We start from the raw sequence: 12,752 nt of genomic DNA, 5'->3' as shown, positions 1-12,752 counted from the left end.
CTTTGTCCCCCTTATCTTCTATTTAAGGCCCATCATCGTGTTAAAGTCTGACTGATAAAGAGCAAGACATATTGATTTCATGATAGCTCCACTCACGGTCTGAGAGGTTATTAAATAGCCCCTCTCCATGCTTTTATTCAAACAAATGTTTACCGCTCCATTGTTTGAGGGTTTGATCAGTGAGATCACAGAGACACACACAGAGACTTTGCTATGGAGCCTTACCGTGCTATCATGTTTCGAAGCTCTTTTTTTCACTTTGCATACTGATTGGTATCAGAGAGCAATCCATCCCAGAGCTACCCGGGATTCAGTGTTTAAATGGGAGACATGCTCTGAATGCCACCGGTCTTATGAGGAGATGAAATCGAAAACAGGACGGTCATGCCATGACAGGATCAGGGATTTGTTTTGCACATCAGTGTAACACCCAGTTATGAGATTGCTATTAAACTGTGTAATTTCACAACAGACGGTTCAAGACTTCAAACGGAAGAGGGAGGTTTTGATATTAGATTTACAATCCAAGATGACGCGCACACACACACTCACGCGCGCTGGCACGCAGGCACGCAGGCACGCACACACGCACACACACACACACACACACACACACACACACACACACACACACACACACACACACACACACACACACACACACACACACACACAGATATACTACCCAAGTGTCTCACCAGATGGCACTGTTGGGTCTCCACTTGAAACAGGGCATCTTTCCCTCTGACAATGTGCAGTCAATGTTCTACCCATTTGAGTTTGCAATTTAAAGCCAAATTAAGGCACATCCGCCTCCTAATTCATTAAGTTGCTTTACACATTTGAGTAGAATGTTTGGAAGGTCATGGAATTGTTCTTTCTCATCATCTACAATTAATCGTGTGTCATTGCACCATAACGCTAGAGCCAGTGGTGTAGTCTAGTTTTTTCTAGTGGGTATACTGTGATTTTGCCCTCCCAGTCAGAGCGACACCTGTCCCGTAGCGACACCCCATAAGCACCACCACAGCCACACTCACTTATGCATACAGTATGCATCTACACCGGTGTTTGCTGCCTTGGGGGGGGGGGGGGGTGGTGGCATGGACTGTACTTGTATCAAGCTGCCTCACGCTACAGAAACAGGAGATAGGCTCCTGCCCCCTAAGGGCCGTTAGGCTCGAGAACCATCGGTTCTCAAGGCTACTTACCGTATTTTCCGGACTATAAGTCGCACCCGAGTATAAGTCGCACCAGGCCAAAAATGGGCCATGAAGAGGAAAAAACCACATATAAGTCGCACTGGACTATAAGTCGCATGGTTCAAGGGAACGGGCTTGGCGGAATCAGCGGGGAAAGAAGACCCTGTTGAGCTTGACTCTAGTCTGGCACTGTGAAGAGACATGAGAGGATTTGTAAGCCCAGGAAGGACATAATTCACGTTAAAACTTCTTCTGAAAGGTTAGAAATACTTAAATTATCGAGTGTAAAGCCAGGGCTAGCTAGCGCGTTGCTAACGAAGGTTAGCAAAATGGCGTCGCAGGAGCAAGCAAACAGGATGGAACAGCCTCTGAAAGGTAATAAATGACTTTAATATCGTGTATAACGTTCATAATAGCGTGTATAACGTTCATAATATAGTGCTTAATGTCCACATTGTCGAGTGTAACGACTATTTATCGTGTATAAGGCCATGACAAAGATAGCTTGGTGAAAAACGGAAGTAGTTAGGATGAAGGGCGGCCTACAAACAATGCAACATTGAACAGCCTCTGAAAGGTAATAAATGACTTTAATATCGTGTATAACGTTCATAATATCGTGTATAAGGTCCATAATATCATGTTTAATGTCCACATTGTCGTGTTTAATGTCCACATTGTCGAGTATAATGGCTATTCTATCGCGTATGTGGCGCTAGCGGAAGTAGCAAAATAGCCACGCGGGGGTAATTTAGCAACATAGAACAGTCTCTGGAAGGAATAAATGACTTTAATATCGTTTATAACGTCCATAACATTGTGTATAAGGTCCATAACATCATGTTTAATGTCCACATTGTCGTGTTTAATGTCCACATTGTCAAGTATAATGGCTATTCTATCGTGTATGAGGCGCTAGCGGAAGTTACTCCTTGGTTCATGTCAGTCAGAGATTACCGTATGTCAGTTCATGTCAGTCAGAGATTATGAATTATTGATATATAAGTCGCACCTGACTATAAGTCGCAGGACCAGCCAAAGTATGAAAAAAACCGCGACTTATAGTCCGGAAAATACGGTACTTATCCTATCTAGATCCAAGATGGCGGCGCGCTTAGACGCGAGGCTCGGAGTGGCTTCCACGCTGGTGTTTTTTAGTGTTTTTAAGAATATTTGTATGTACATTTTATTATAATACTTATTAAAATAACGTGAAAAAATACTTTTGTGCAATATGACAACCCTAGTTGACTATCTGTGCAGTATAGTACAGTGGATTGTGTACATAGCCTTTATTTATGTAAACCAGCTCCTTACCTTACCTTGTGATTTTGTGCTTTTTCTAAAATGGCGGCGAGACTCCCCCTACCATCCTAGGTTTCGCAAATTCGCGGCTCGCCCACCCCAAGGCTCTGTAGGGGAAATACTGAGACATTCTGAACGACTGGTTATGCGATAACAAACATGTCAGAAAGTTCGAAGTAAGTGCTTCGTAACACAGACGGGGTGAATTTTATGAATGAAAGTGAAAGTTCTGTCACAAAACGCCGTTACGTATTCTCGCGCATTTTTTAGTGGGTGACACGCAAATCCTTGGCCGTTCCTAGTGGGTATACGCAAATCCTTGGCCTTTCCTAGTGGGTATACGGCGTAGTCCTGCGTATCACGTAGACTACACCACTGGCTAGAGCGGAGGCAGGAAAAACACATTTAAGTATTTTCAGGAGTAAGCATAAGGTTCTGAGAAAAAAACACCCCTCGACACGACAGTGGTATTGGCATTGCAATCAGTAGGGTGTAGTGACTACATTATGGGTTCATGTTCTCCTCTTACTGTTGGTTGTGTAGTGGGAGGGAACCAGTTCTGGCACTAGGGGCAGAGGGGAGGATTGTTAACGTTGCAACTTCCTGTTTAGACACAACAGTTTTGGTGATCTATTTTCTGGTCCTGTACTGAGAGTACAAGTTGTTATTTTGATTAAACAGTTATCATTACGTTGCCTACGTCTTTCCTTTTTCTTCCGGCACTACACTGGTGACCCCGACGTGGATTTTTGTTAACGTAATTGTGTACAAAAACCAGCGAACGAACATTACAATCCTGCAAAATGTCCGGGCGAGGAAGACGTTCAAACCAGCGGCAGCCATCACCATCCCCTGTCAGGGTAACGCGTGGTGCGCACACTCCCACTCTCAAGCTACCAGAGTTCTGGGACTCAACGCCTGCTGCATGGTTTGCTATTGTAGAGGCACATTTCAACAAAAGTGACATCGATGACGACGACGACCGGTACAACCATGCTGTGGCAATGTTGGGCAGCTCCACCGCAGCTCGAGTAGTAGGTTTTTTGTCTGCTCCCCCGACGACGAACAAATATGAGCGCCTCAAGGCCCTGCTTCTAGAGACATTTGAACTGTCCACTGCGGAGAGGGTGCGTCACCTATTTGCCATGTCGGACTTGGGTGACGAGAGGCCTTCTGCGCTCATGGAGAGGATGCTAAACCTGCTCGGTACAGAAGACCCCATGATCCTCTTCACAGAGCTGTTCATGCGCACATTGCCAGCTCAAGTTAGGATGGCGCTGGCCAACACCGCCATCATGGAGCCCCGCGCCCTGGCCAGGGAGGCGGACCGGTTCGTCTTGGCCATGCCTCAACGGTCCCCCGACCTGCTCGCTCCCGCGGCCGCCCCGCCACCCGACCGTCGCAGGAGAGCGAAGGATGACGCCAGACCTTCTGGCCAGCAGGGTAACGCTGCGGGCCATTGTTTCTACCACGCCACTTTTGGCGCCAAGGCCAAACGGTGCCGCTCACCCTGCACCTTCGGACCGACGGGAAACGGCGGGGCCGGCACTCAGTAGTGGCCCTGAGCGCTGGCGTCACCAACAGGCTGCTCTTCATACAAGACACCGCCTCTGGTCGCAGTTTCCTTTGTGACACAGGTGCCCAGTGGAGCATCATTCCGGCAGAGAGATCGGATGTGGCGAAGGAGGAGCGTGGTCCGCAGTTGGCAGGCGCGGACGGCACACCTATCTGCTCTTATGGCACTAGGGCGGTGGACGTGTGCTTCGGAGGGCAATGCTTTTCGTGGGATTTTGTCATAGCGGCTGTCACATTTCCCCTCCTTGGTGCGGATTTTCTGTGCGCCCACAACCTGTTGGTGGACGTGGGGAACAGGCGCCTGGTCAACTCACAGACTTTCGCTTCCTTCGCCTGTACGCAGGGGGAGGAGGTCTACAGCGGGTGGTCCAATACGCTCGCCGAAAGTGACCAGTACCTTCGGCTGCTCGCCGAATTCCCCGACCTTACCAAGCCCACCTTCTCCGCGCCCACGGTGAAACACGGAGTGGAGCACCACATCGAGACCGAGGGGCCTCCCCTCCACGCCAGGGCCAGGCGCCTCAACCCGGAGAAGCTGGCCATCGCCAGGGCGGAGTTTGCGCATATGGAGCAGGTGGGCATCGTTCGGCGCTCGAGCAGCCCCTGGGCGTCTCCCCTGCACATCGTCCCTAAGTCAGACGGCGGGTGGCGCCCATGTGGGGACTACCGCCGCCTCAACGACGCGTCCAAGCCTGACCGCTACCCGGTCCCACATGTCCAGGACTTTTCAGCGAACCTGGCAGGCAAACGCTTCTTCTCCAAAGTGGACCTGGTACGGGGGTACCATCAGGTGCCGGTGCACCCCGAGGACGTCCCTAAGACGGCCGTAATCACGCCATTTGGACTCTTCGAGTTTCTGCGGATGCCGTTCGGCCTGAAGAACGCGGCGCAGACCTTCCAACGCCTCATGCACTCGGTGCTCCGGGACCTACCATTCCTCTTCGTCTACTTGGATGACATCCTCGTCGCAAGCACCACGGAGGAGGAGCACCTGTCCCACCTCCGGGCCCTTTTCACACGGCTCAGCCAACATGGGCTGATTGTCAATCCGGCGAAGTGTGAGTTCGGACGGAACACCATCGACTTTCTCGGGCACCGGGTCTCCGCAGAGGGGGTGACCCCCCTCCCCTCGAAGGTGGAAGCTGTCGCTGCTTTCCCGCGCCCCAGCACAATCAGCGAGCTCAAGGGGTTCATCGGGATGGTAACCTTCTACTATCGCTTCCTCCACCACATCGCTCACATCCTGCGGCCTCTGTACGATGCCCAGAAGGGCAAGACTCTGAAGCAGCCGGTGGACTGGACGGCGGAGCGTGTCAAAGCCTTTCAGGACACCAAGGCGGCCCTGGCCCGCGCTGCCATGTTGGCCCACCCCTCGCCCTCGGCACCCACTGCTCTCACCACGGACGCCTCTGACTTTGCTGTGGGAGCGGTGTACGAACAGTGGGTTGGGGACGCCTGGCAGCCTCTTGCATTCTTCAGCCGCCAGCTGTCTCCCAGAGAGCAAAGGTACAGCACATTCGACAGGGAGCTCCTCGGGCTGTGGCTTGCTGTCAGACACTTCCGTTTTTTACTGGAGGGCCGCGAGTTTACGGCCTACGTGGACCACAAGCCACTCACGCACGCCATGTCCAAGGTGGCGGAGCCGTGGTCCGACCGCCAACAGCGCCAGCTCGCCTACATATCCGAGTTCACCACAGACATCCAGCACGTTGCTGGGAAGTCCAACCAGGTCGCGGATTGTCTCTCCAGGGCGGTGGTTGGTGCGGTCCAACTGGGTTTGGACTACGCGCGCATGGCTGCAGACCAGGCCGCCGACCCCGCCGTCCAGGCTCTCAAGTTGTCGGACACAGGACTGCGCCTAGAAGAGGTGGTTTTCGGTGACGCAGGGGCCACGCTCCTGTGCGACGTCTCCATGGGTCAGCCACGACCGGTGGTCCCCGCCAACTGGAGGCGCCCCGCCTTCGAGGCGATACACGGCTTGTCTCACCCTGGTAGGAAACCGTCCTCACGGCTGGTGTCAGAGAAATTCGTCTGGCATGGGCTCAAGAGGGATGTGAGGGCCTGGGTAGACACGTGCATCGCCTGCCAGCGCGCCAAGGTGCATCGACACGTCAAGGCCCCCCTGGAGCAGTTCTCTGTGCCTGAGCGGAGGTTCGATCATGTAAACGTGGACCTGGTAGGGCCGCTGCCCCCCTCGCACGGATACACCTATCTCTTTACCATGGTGGACAGGACGACTCGCTGGCCGGAGGCAGTTCCGCTCTCCTCAACGACAGCCCCCGACCTGGCCCGGGCGTTCATCGCGGTGTGGGTCTCCCGCTACGGCACCCCTGCTGATCTCTCCTCTGACCGTGGCTCGCAGTTTACTTCAGAGCTGTGGGCAGCGGTGGCGGAGAATCTGGGGGTCAAGCTCCACCGCACAACCGCCTATCACCCGCAGGCGAACGGGCTCTGTGAGCGTTTCCATCGATCCATGAAGGCCGCCCTTCGAGCCAGCCTCACGGACAGCAACTGGCTTGACAAGCTGCCGTGGGTCATGCTGGGGCTCAGGACAGCGCCTAAGGAGGACCTCCAGTCGTCGTCCGCTGAGCTGGTGTTTGGACAGCCGCTGCGGGTCCCCGGTGACTTCATTCCCAAGTCAACGGAGCCCTGGTCCTCCGCCGCTCAGCGCGCCTCCCTGCTGGACAGCGCCAGGACCTTCGTCCCGGTCCCGACTACGCAGCATGGTGTCCCTACTTCGAGGGTGCCCCCGGAGCTGCACTCAGCGAGGTTCGTTTTCATTCGTCATGATGGCCACAGGACTCCACTACGTCCTCCTTATGACGGGCCTTTCCGTGTCATCGAGGCCGGAGCCAAGAACTTCATGGTTGACATGGGGGGTAGGCCTGAGTGTGTGTCCGTTGATCGCCTCAAACCGGCCCACTTGGACCTTGAACTGCCCCTGGACTTGGCCCTGCCACCGCGCAGAGGCCGGCCTCCAGTCCTACCTCCCCTGCCGCGCCCTGGCCATTCCCCCCTCCGACCCCGACAACCCCCCGCAGCTCGCGAGCCCCCGGTCGTCACTGCCCCCCGTCCTTCCCTGCAGGAGGACGTGATGGGCGATGTCACACCTCCTCCCGCACCTCCTGACTTTACCTACGATCGTAGGGGCCGGGCCATACGCCCTCCTCGCCGTGAGGATTTCCAATATTGAGGTGAACACTGGGGGGGCTGGTGTAGTGACTACATTATGGGTTCATGTTCTCCTCTTACTGTTGGTTGTGTAGTGGGAGGGAACCAGTTCTGGCACTAGGGGCAGAGGGGAGGATTGTTAACGTTGCAACTTCCTGTTTAGACACAACAGTTTTGGTGATCTATTTTCTGGTCCTGTACTGAGAGTACAAGTTGTTATTTTGATTAAACAGTTATCATTACGTTGCCTACGTCTTTCCTTTTTCTTCCGGCACTACAAGGGCAATCAGTTGAGCTGAAAACAGGGATTGTGGCACATCAAATGAAATCAAATAGTAATCACCGGTTTCTGATTACATGTGTATTATTAGGTCAAGCCAGAGACTTGGTGGTAGTAGAAATACACATTTCGTTATTGCCTTATGGCAAAGTCTAAGCCTACAAAGAGGTGTACGTTTGTTACCAAGGCACCAAAGCAGAGTGATAACAACAAAGAATGGGAAGTGCATGATTGACAACACAAAGAATCCATCAAAGACAAAGCAGAGAATAAATAGATTCTCAAGTACACTTACAATGTTTACTTCTGCATACAAATGAACATGTGAAGTGCAGGAAGAAAGAGTTACATCAAAAACAAACATGACATATTCCACAGCGAATTTCAACAACGAATGTCACAGATTGTTGACATCCCTCTTGCCACTGTGTCTAACCCATGACTGTTTGTTCTTGGCGTGGTTGCTTTTCTTTCAGGAACACAGTTAAGAATTTATCATGTTCTGTATGATAAGTACAGTATCAACAGGCTTATTAACCTCTGGATCAGTCCTGGTACCATCGTGAATACATGCATATGTGACAGCAGCTGGTGACAGAGGGAACATGTTGGCAACCAATCAAAATAGGTAGCAGTGGGAATTACTCACCGAATCCATTGCATTGCAATATATTGGCTTGACTAGTGAGTGTGTCTTTGATTGTCAACAACGTTGACATTTCTTTACGTTTTTCAGAATAAAAGTCTGAACAATTTGGTTCATTGCAGACTTCTTCCCTCTTTCACCAGCTGCTATCACATGTAATTGCATGAAGGCCTATTCTAGATACAAGAACCACACTGGATAAGGTGTGTTGTGTGAGTGACTGGCACAGATGCACAATGACAGTGAGAAGACAGGGGTTAATTGGCATAAGACCCAGAACTAATATAGACCTAACTATGTTCTATGCTCATGTTGTCATTACACTATTCTCCCAGTACTTACCCTCAGCCAGAGGTATCTATAGATCTCTGCTGACAGCCTCCTTCTAGTGTCTGAATAACCATATATGCCATTTTGCAGACAATGTTATCCAAAGAAACTGACGATACAATGAGTGCTTTTTCTACTCCTGCCAAATATGGTCGCAGCAGGAATCAAATCCACTATCTTAGCATTACTAATGCCATGCTCTGTCAACTGAACCACACAGAGTGGGTGTGCTGATCTGTGGATAGAGGCATTGCCTTGCCTTGCCTGCAGATCCCTTGGATTGCGACAGCACTAGGACGCTCAAATCCATGTTTGTCGATGCCGTTGACAAAAGGGATTAGACATAATCTGTTTGGACAGACGTCCCATTGTGTTCCACAATTGACTGGCCCCGGAAACATGTGGCCTGGAAATGTGCTTGTCCTGGTCCCTTGTAAGACAGTGATTGCATGCCTCCGTCGTTGTTATCCTCCCCATCACTTTATATCACGCTAAACAGTCAAACGGTTAACCCTGGTTGTATCCCATATCCTGTTGATGCTCCCTACACATCTCAGTTCCTGTCTATGACGGTTTGATAATCCGCCAATTGTCATGTTGAGCAAGCCACTGGGATGTGTGCTGCTGCTTTCATACCCTGGACACCTCTAACCTGTCATAGGAGAACACAGTTACTGCACATTTATGAGATCATAACACAAAGGACATCACATCCCATCGAGTAGCCAGTTACTGAACAGCAGACATGAGTATTTGATTTGACATGAGTAAATCAATACCCTGTGTGTGTGTGTGTGTGTGTGTGTGTGTGTGTGTGTGTGTGCGTGCTAACAATGTGGGGTTGATCTACAACACCATCTGAACATTTCCTGATACAGTATATCGGTAACACTTGACACTAGGATCATTCTAAATGCTTTATCATGCCGTCACAATGCACCGTAACAGTCGTTACTGTATAAATGATTGCCTTATAATGTACATCCTTTGGACCTGACAACTGAAGCCGGTCCGATTCACAAAGACTAGGACATGACAAATGGACGTTACTTAGCTTGTTCCGATGGCTTAGAGTGGACTATAATCAAGATGGATGTTTACTCTGATCCCGTTGGGAGTTTGCCAGTGAGGAAGACTCATGGGCTTTGAAATCAAGTGTGTGTGTGTGTGTGTGTGTGTGTGTGTGTGTGTGTGTGTGTGTGTGTGTGTGTGTGTGTGTGTGTGCGTGCGTGCGTGCATGCGTGCGTGTGTGTGTACGATGAAGGGTGTTAGGGGGGGCTGCTGATGCTTTTAAGGATAAGCAGATGTCACGATCAATAGCTACTCTTCTATTGATTGTATTGTATATGGAGGCTTGGGGATTAAATACTGTATTGATATATGGATGTTTGGGAGCATCGTACCATCTAACAGGGGAGGCTGATGGAGGTAGAAATCAGAAGATGGGCTCATTGTAATGCATGGAATGATATGAGTATCACAACACACGTTGGATACTGTTCCTCATTCCATTCAATGCATTACAATGAGCCCATCCTCCGATCTCTACCTCCACCAGCCTCCCCTGCATCACAACAACCCCTTTACTTTAGCTTATCTCACACAAGTGATACATTTACGAGGGTCCTCTGAGTATGTTATGACTGTCCTGCATCTGCAAATTTGCATAGTTATATCATAAAATCATACATCAGTAATCTAGTTGGTGGCCTTATGTATTCTTGTTTTGTTAGAGTACAGCACAGGCCAGCATCCATATATCATAGGCTTGTTAAAGTGATACCGCCTCTAAATGTTATTTATCTCTCTTCTGGCACTATAACATCCTACCAGGGGCCAATGGGGACTCTGGCCTATGGTTTTATACCATCTCATTATCAGGATATTAGGATGGTGCTTGTGTTCATGAATGTAAAGGTGTATAGTTTATATTTAAATGGTGGACAAACCTGGGTTAAAATTGTAACAGAAATGTTTGAAGAGAAATATAACATGTTAACAGTACTTGCTATATTCTCTGTGGTCTGCACATATTCAGATTTGTGTTAAAAAAAAAAAATCCTGGGTGTGCGTGGTTGAGTTTGCCTGGCACAATGGAACCAATGTTATCAACCCAAAAGTGCAAATCCAACTAATCTGGCACTCCATGCAGGATCAAGCTAAATATTTAAAAGTATTTAAACTACTTTTCGACCCAGGCCTGACATTGCATCCAACAGGATGTTGTGTAACCAAAGGGGCTATCAAAGGTTTCTATGCGAATGTGGTGCATTCTGGGTGAATACTGTAGATAGTAAGCCTTCCAAAGAGAGGAAGAGGACAGTAAGACCCCACAAAATGGCTTCATATCTGTAATCACTGAGGAGCATGTACATGGCTAGGTTCTATAGGGAGAAGAAGAGGGATGTCTGCCTAACAGCTGCCAACTGTCAAAGATAGAAGGATACAGTGTTCTCAGCTAACGGGACAACATATTCATTCTACACTCCAGTGTTATTCTTCCGTCTTATTGTTCTTCAGTCACACTTGTCCTTTTCCTCCCTTCATTTTTCATGAAAGCAGAATGTTGCAAAGCAATTCTGCAAATCAATAAATGATGGAAAAACCTCCTCGTTCAGAGCTGTCACGACTTTCCTATGCCAGTGTCGGTGTGTGTGGTGTGCCCGTTGCGGGGGTCATTAATTACACATACAGAACTGTATCTCTGGGATCTCTTGAGATGCTATCTATCTGGGAAACACAATCTGGTTATTTGTAGCTGGAAGAGGAAGATGAAGAAGAAGGGAGTCCTTCCCTTCCCTTCCTCTCTTCCTTTCCTGAAGAGGTGACACACTTCCACATCAAAGCTGGATCACAGCTTATTAGTGTGACAGAGTGGAGACCGGTGGAGCAGTTCAAACGCTTTCGTTCACTTTCAATTACACTTTCAGAGATGGATTCATAATTCATATCCTGGAGAAATGCAATGATCATCAAAGCAAACAAAGCACTGAGCTCGTCTTTCTCAGTGCTGAGCGATTGAGGCCCTCATCATGTTGCTGCTCCTGTAGGTGTAATTTAATCGGCGTAAGATATCAATGCAATTGCTTTAACTTTCAATTAGGCCCTAGGAGGAGTTTGCCATTCTCACATCGGATACTTTAATAAACAGATCATATCATGGACTGAATGATTATTATCATAAAAGCACTTTGATAGTATTCATGTCAAACCCAGCTGAATTTGACAATCTGATATTTGCTTGATACTACAGAGGCCTATATAGAGGTGGGATGCTCACCTAGCTGGATAAGCCTGGCATATATACCAGTGACTACTGTACAGACAATCCCTCCATTTGTGCCATCTTGCTGAGATGGGAAAGCACTAAAGGAATGACATAGAGGTACAACTAAATTTGCTTCTGGGCAATTTGGTGTGTGTGTGTGTGTGTGTGTGTGTGTGTGTGTAAAATCAATAAACCACAATCACAAAAAAGTGTGCTACAGTAACTGAAAAGACAGGACTCAAACACACACCAGCATGTGTTGTGGTGACAAAGTGTAGCTGTGCTGCCTGCTGCCTGTGTTGAAGCCTTGGGAAAGCGGAGCTGTGTGTGTGTGTGTGTGTGTGTGTATGTGTGTGTGTTTGTGTGTATGTGTGAGTGTTTGTGCAGGGTGACGAATAGGTTATGAAGATACTGTGTCAGCTCTGACTGATACACAATCTCTAGAGGCACTCCTAGTGTGATTGCCACCGGCACTATGTGTTCTATTTGAAGGCAAACGTTTGGCGCCACTTTTGTCGACAGCAGCAGAGTTTTGCCGTTTCTTTCTCATTTCTCAGAGGAGCATTCGATTCAAATGTTAGAGCCTTAGAACATTACTTTGGAATCTTTACAGCAGAATTCATTATTAGAATAGCTGAATTTGCAGATGATGGCATTGATTATGAAGATGATTGTCTGAAATCACAGGCTTAGTCATTTCAAATGTTTTTTTATTTTTAATATATATTTGTTTTACACCTGCTCATGATTTCTTTTATATTTCACTTGCTTTGACCTTGTTCAGACATTGCTGCCCACTCGGTCGTTTACCCAGTGTAAGCAGTAATCATGAAAGGTGAATGATGTTGTCTAGATTGGCTTTGCCACAATTGCTATGGTAGCCACAAAGCCCTATAGAGAGGAGGGACGTCCGGCCCACACAGACAGTTGTTCTCTCACTCTGGGAGACTCGACAGGAGAAACACAAATCAAAAC

This window comes from Nansenia antarctica, assembly GCF_963989245.1.
Source record: "Nansenia antarctica genome assembly, chromosome: 1".
NCBI lineage: Eukaryota > Metazoa > Chordata > Actinopteri > Argentiniformes > Microstomatidae > Nansenia > Nansenia antarctica.
This window is presented reverse-complemented; position numbering follows the sequence as displayed.